The following is a 7,324-nucleotide window of genomic DNA, read 5'->3' on the forward strand; positions in this document are numbered from 1 at the left end:
TTAAGGCTGAGCAATTTCTTGCTTACACCTGCAGACAGTTTATTGCAAAGCTTACAAATGCTTTTTCCACAGAACTTAATTTGCATACCTAATGCCGCCTTTAAGCTATCCTTTACCACATATTCCGAGTCTGTTCCGAAATTCTGTTTGCACCTTACATTGAAATACTTTTAAATGTAACCCTCTTAGAAGCTTTTCAGCTTCGTTTGTTTATGTGCAAAGCACACGACAGCCAGCCAGGATTTTCCAGGCATATCCCTTCTATTATTATCGTCGCCTGCTGAATTATTCACCTGCCGGCTCCCGTTCCGTTCTATTTCCGAGTGGTAAACGATATTTTAAATATTAAAATGGTTCGACGTGATGCGGCTTCAACTATTTGTACTAGCTGCCAGCTGGCACGAATCCATTTTTTTTGTGCCTTTTCCATTCATCCATTTCCGCCACAATTACAGCTACATTGTGTGGTGGTGGCCCTTTGCCAGATGTTGCCACAATCATGAAGCGTAATAAAAGTCCACAGCCAGTCTGTACTTGGGTCCATCCTTGGCATAATGAGACATAACAAAGGTTCCCATTTTTTGTGTGGCAAGATACGCCTTATTGGCTGCTAACAGGACAGTTGCTGGAGGACATTTTCAGACACTTAGTACTTTGGTATGCCAGACAGCCAAAAAGAGGCACAATCTTAAAGCAAACTGTGTACCAGTTGCGCGTCATCTGGTTTGTATTGATTACTCAGTGCAGACGATAGACAGATCCTGCCCAAGGCTATCAGATATGAATTGTAATACTTTTGTAATGTTTTATCAATACGAAAAATCCTAAGCAAAGATTTATATGCTTAAAGGCATGCAGGAACACTTCCTCTGGCAGGGAAATATTTGTTTTCATTTGATTCAATGACTCAACGGAAGACAATCCATTTTTGCTTTAATTATCTGCATTCTTTCTGTATCTTTTCATGATTTTAATGACTGGTACTGTTTGCGTTTATTTCGCCCACTTCCACATAGTTCCAGAGTATTTCCTTTCCCTCTTTCGAGCATTTCCAGATTGCTTACACATTAAAATATAAACATTTAGGGGCAAGTGTGCTGGAAGAGTTCTTGGAAAAACATCTACAGAACGCCGGAAGTGCTTGAATCAGCCACTCTTAATTCTACAAATCATTTATGGATCATAAATAACACTAAACGCAGCCATTAAAGCTAACCATCTCTCAAGCATTTTCATTATTAATGGAACACAGCAAATTAATAAGAAAAAACATCTGGCAGAAATGTTCTAGATGCTGCAGAGCATATGAGGAAAGTAACTTATCTGCGCCTCATGGGAAAGCTTTTGCCTAAATTTGAGTTATCAAACCCCAAAGGCTAAGAATAATTGGTTTATTTTCTGCAGAAACATAGAAAAGTCTTCAGAAACAGCAAGTGTGGTGAAGCTCTTAAGCTCTGGTTGCTATTTTCCATTCATTATAAATACAAATGAAAGTCTTAAAGTTCTGTTTTATGGCTGAAATTTTATCAAACGTAGCTCTCAACTCTACCTAGTCAGCAAAATGCTATTGCCAGCAGAGTAAAACTTGCTTCTGGTGTGTGCACTGGACAGCTGATGTCACACAGTTTGCAATGACCAGCACAGCATTTTGTTGTTTTGATTTTAACGATGGCTTATGCAAAACGGCAACCAGGCAACACATGTCCACACCGGTCGGGGCTTACATATGTACATATAACTGACCAGCAGCAGGAGCAGAACACGTAACTTTTATGGAGGGCCAATCATCAGTGGTTGCTGCATCCATGGCGTAATGTTTCCTTTCATTAAAACCATTATCCTTTGCTGCATGTCACGCAGCGTCACGCAAAAATGAAATGAAAATTCCCTTTTGGCAGCCACAGAGGAAAATTATAATTTTATGCAATTTATTAATTAGTAGCATTGTCGATGATGAGCCGCAAATATGTCCACGTTGTCAGAATAAACAGAATGCACGGGAAGTTGGTTGCTCTGAACGGTGTAACATAATTACTCGCTGCTTTAACCACAGAGAGGAGAGAAAATTAAAGGAGCACTGAGAACACATCACAGACATCTATGGGCTCTTTTTGCCGTTTTGCACAGAGTTTTTTTAAGTGCACTTTGATGATAAATAGTTGCCTAAATGCAGGAAAATCTGGGCAGACATTTATCCTTATTTTTTGGTTTTTCTTCTGGCTTTACTTTCGCTGAAAAATGATGTCTAGTTGGTCGCAAGCCAGCAACCAAGAAGCAGCTATCTACCTCGAATATTCCAAAAATCAGTTCAATTGGCCACGCAATACCCACACTCAAATTTCTCAATCCTTTCCCTTGTGCCATCCGACGTACGTGTGACGATAAACATAATAAGATGAGCCCATCTCAGCCGCAAAGCAGCCACAGCTCTAATCTCTGAACAACACTTTTCGCATAAGCTTCAGCTGGCAGGAAACTTGTGTAAAGGATTTCCACAACGTTTAAATATTTTCAGCATGAAGCCGGCAGGAAACTGGCAGCCCACAACAGTCTGTCCGTTGCTCTTCCGCTGTGTCTTCTGTCTCGCTCAGGTGACAAGCAGCGGCAAACTTTGTTTCAACAGCCACACATTTGGGTGTCGACCTGCCCTAATCTGGGGCATTAAACACCTGCTTATTATTTTCAAAAAGTTGAAATTGTGTAATGTTAATGTTAATATCCTCCAGTAGACAGGAAAGATAGGAAAGAAGAAGTTCATTTTGAATGCCACCAAAAAATGCTCTCAATGCAAAATTTAATTCATTTATTTTCACATGGAGAAAACTCATCTGTGTGCCTCTGTGTGGTCGCAAAAACCTTATAAGGAACACTCTTTTGATTACCACAGACTGGAGCAATACCCGTAATTCCAGCTGACCGAATCCAAAGAGGGAAAGACTTTAGTACCAGAGAAATGCTTCAACAATTATTAAAATGGGTTTTATTACATACATGCAGCACACACAGCGACATAGAGAGAGAGAGGGAGAGAGGGAGACTTTCATATATAACATGCACACAAAGAAATGAGGGTTGAATACGTGACTGTTGGTAATTTGTCTGTGTGCACACTGCGTATACGTAATGTGGAGCATACAAACGCCAGTCGGGTATTTTGAAACTGCCTTGGCCTCATGGAGGGTCTCCACCAGGTGCCTCCTCTCCCTCTCCCTGCCTGGCGCAGTCCCTCCCCCCTCTCATTGTCGATTCATGTATGCTAATGTTGCCTGCCTTTTGCCTTGTGGCCTTCTTTTTATTCTTTATTATGCTTTTAATTATTTCTTTCTCGTTCTGTGCCTTTATGCACATTTCATTATTCCCATTAAATACGACGACAACTATGGTGTCCGCTTCCCACACACACACACACACACACACAAAACGCATTCAGCTGCAAGGGGAAGCTTCCCTTGCCACGAGTAAATTCAATGCAAGGAATTGTGTGCAGAAAGTTTTTAACAAATTTTTCAATTCATAAGCAGCAGGGGGGTTGGTGCATCTTGGCATGTCATGACCACATCTATAATATCAGACAAGTGTCACGGTTCCTTTTAAGGCTCGATGTGTGAAAAAGAGAATGCTCGAGCGAAAAACGAGCTGCTTACTTCCCAGTCATTCAGGAATGGAGTGCAGGACTGCCATGGAGCAGTGGAGTGACACATGTCCGTGCTGACACAGACAAATGCCAACGACAACAACAACGACGACACGACACGACACGGCGAGGGGGCGACCAAAAGCAAGCACGGAAAATGTCAAGTGGATGGTGACAATAGAACAAACTACTTTCGCTGCTGCCATCACAATCATCATCATATTTAACACAAGCAAACAGCCTGCCAGAGGTAGGGCAGAAAATATGAGAGGCTGCAGCTGGGTGGAGACGGCTGATGACTTCTGTGAAGAAGAAAAGTAATCACACATTTCTCCGTGTCAGGAAGAATTCTTACCATATGCAAAGGTATATCTGGCACGAGGTTTCATCCAAGCTCTGTCAAAAACTCCTACAGAAAAAACCTGTGCCATGGTTCTGTCACAAACATTGTAATCGCGAGTGGGCGTCTCATTACCGATTCGGCAATAAAATGTAATTAGGCTGCCAGCACACACGCAATTTCAGCGCAATAGCAACATATTTATGGTCAATGCCTGTTCGAAGCAGGTTCAAGGAGTACTCCAGCAGGAAGGTGGGCAGCTTTTGACATTAACGACAGGACAAGAGACGCTGCTAAAGCAGTTGTTGGGTAACACTCGATCAAACACTCTCTCCTCTTGCTGTTGGAATAATTACAAAAATAGCTAAAATATTTATTGTAAATCTATGCACAATTCATTTAATGAAAAAATTAAACTTTCTGCTGTAAAGAATACATTTTCGAGAGGACAAAACGAGCAACGAGCAGTGAAAAAAGCTTCACAATAACCGCCAAAAAGCTGAAGGAAAACAAAGCAAATTTAAAGGAGCTGCAAAGTAGATATAAAATGTGAATAAATGCACTTTGGACAAAGATCTCATAGGTGGCGTGCAGATTGCAAGCTTGGCGATGGAATGGCGCATGCGAGTAAATCCAATTTTGGGCAGAAGGACTGTTGCATGTACGATTACGAGCACGTTTCGTGGCATTACATATTGCATTTCATTCACCAAAGTTACGGAATACATTTGCTAGAGTATGTGCGGAGCGCCAAGGGGTTTGACAGGCCACCGAAATTCCTGGCACGACTTTAAAGTACTCAACGGAATGAGTCCCGGTGCTGCCCCCTTCGTCCCAATTCGGAAATTGGACTACACGCGGTGGAGGTTGTGCCTGTCTGTCAGTTCCGCCACTTGTCTGTTTGTCAGCTTTCCTCTATGGCAATTCCCTCAACCAGCTCTGCTGCCTCCATGTTGCTTTGATGCGCCTTTTGCCCGCGTAATTGTGCGTAGCAACAGAACCAATAGCCAACACCCGACACCCCCCCACCGCCAAAAACAACCACTAACGCAGTCCCGCACATCGGGAAATTGCTTGTTTCCTCTGCAAAGAGTTGGACGGAAAATCGACATTCAAATTGGCATGGGATTTTGCGCAACTGAGTCGCTCGATATTCGTGGATTTAAGCAGGGCAACATTTTTGTACGTAATCGGATAGCCGCCAAGCAATCAATTCAATATATTTTTTATTGTGGACTAAGTGGCATCAATTAACAAGCAATTAAGCAGAGAATTAACAATTAACTTTCAACAAAAGTACGAAGAATTCCTGGCTGAGATTCTATTACCTAAATTTCCAATTGGAGTTTAATAAACATAAAGCCAATAAAGCAAGTCTTAATGCATAATATTAATTAAAATAAAATCTACTGCACATAAAAGTGAACAAGAAATTGCATCAAATAAATTCCAGCTAAATGAAGAGAATAAATTGCTAAATCTATTGATGGATAAATTGGATAAATTGTGCATCCAGTTCCAGCTCCGCTCTCAAATATTCTTTAATCCAGTCTCAAGATAATGAACTTAAAATGAAGAATAGTTTGTCCAGTCAACAAAGTAAATCAAATTATTTCTAGTTCAAGGATCACGCAACAGGACACGACACTCTTTTGTTTTCTTCTGCTGGATGCTGTATATTATTTATCCCTTCAAATAGTTTCCAAAGTAAGTTTCAGAGTAAGGCACTGGCGCAAAAGCTTTTCCCTTTGATTTAAGATCATGTCTACCTGACAGCAAGCAACAGCAACAAAATCTGCATTTTCATCTAAAAATTAATTAAAGCCAAAGAACGTACAGTCAACAAAGGATTTTGCCGCACAAACAGGGCCAGGCCCTAAATGAAGCTGGCACAAAGTTTGGGGTGTTCCTGTCCGTGAGTTGTGGCTGCCGAAATCCCCCAATTTAAAACACGGCAGACAAATATTTACTTTGGACCCACAACGAAGCAAGCAGCTGGTTCCCCGTAAGTTTGCAAAATGTTACAAAAGGAAAAAAAGGTATTTCGGATTTGGTTGTTATAAATGGTTTTAGTGTGAGGTTAAGGTACATTTTTTGGGGATTTAATCAAGCAAAGTCCCTGCTGCATGCAAGAGTGGAAATACAATTTCAGACTCTCTTTCTTGGAGCCTTAGAGAGAGAGAGAGAGAGAGATCTTTATTGTGTACAAAAAGCAACAATTAGATTGTTATGCGGTGAGGCATGCAGAAAGGCTGGATCCACCTCCCCTGCAACCATGCCACAACATTCATTACTTTGGCTTGCCGCATTGTATCCGCAACTTGATTGCAAAAGTTTTTGTTACACTCACGCCATTTGTGGGAATTTAATTATCACACAACATCACGAGTCCTGTGCTGGTGGCAAATGCAATTTCCGTGCTAAAAGCGAAGACTTTCTGCTCCTTTTTGTGATATTTTCTTAAAAGGATTAAACAATTCCCTGGTGAATTATCCCACACTACAGGAACATTACATTGCACACCTGCAATCAATTTCAGTTTTCATTCAAATTGGTTTCTCATTATTGGCCCAAAACATTTGGCAAAGCAATTAGCACGTAACGCGCACTGAATCGAGTGTTTAATTGGATTGTTCTGCGGTTCCCAGTTCCCAATTTTAGAGCCTGTTCAACACCAAAATGTGTCGCACTGTTGAATTATGACCACAGGCCATGGCCGCCCCGATGCGGGCACACAGAACGTGGCCACTCAGGTGGTGGTGGCAGTGGCACCCGCAGATATATTTTACACCAAATACATACTAAAATACGCCCGTCCTGTGCACAACCCACGAGTTGTGTTCAAAGCCTTTACAGGTGGGCTGACTCATGGTGGGCGTAGGAATTTTACAGCCGCTTCAAACTTTTATTGTTTGAGTACTTCAATGATTTCAGTTGTTTTAACAAAAAGAAACATAAAATATGCAGCAAAGCGAAAGAATCTGCGGAATTGTTCCTCCTGTGGCACTTTTAAGCTCTTCAAATTCCATTAAAGTCAATGCATAAGATCGAAATCATTTGTTAAAGCATTTTTCTGCGAGCACTAGGGAGAACAATGCAATTAAATTCCATAATTTTCCCTACCTTACCGCTGGTGGGTGTGAATATGTTGTTCACCCACCCACCCCTGATACTTAATATTTAATTAAAGTTATTGCTGGTACGCCACACGGACATGAGCCCATAAAGGCAAATACAAAAAGCTCTCTCACTCACTCCCTCTGTGCGGCTGCCCTGCCAGACAAAGTAGGTTAACTTTATGGCGGGGTTACGGACCTCTGTGAAAGCGCGGAGAGCAGGCGTTGCCAGGC

The sequence above is a fragment of the Drosophila subobscura genome, chromosome O (genome assembly GCF_008121235.1).
Source record: "Drosophila subobscura isolate 14011-0131.10 chromosome O, UCBerk_Dsub_1.0, whole genome shotgun sequence".
NCBI lineage: Eukaryota > Metazoa > Arthropoda > Insecta > Diptera > Drosophilidae > Drosophila > Drosophila subobscura.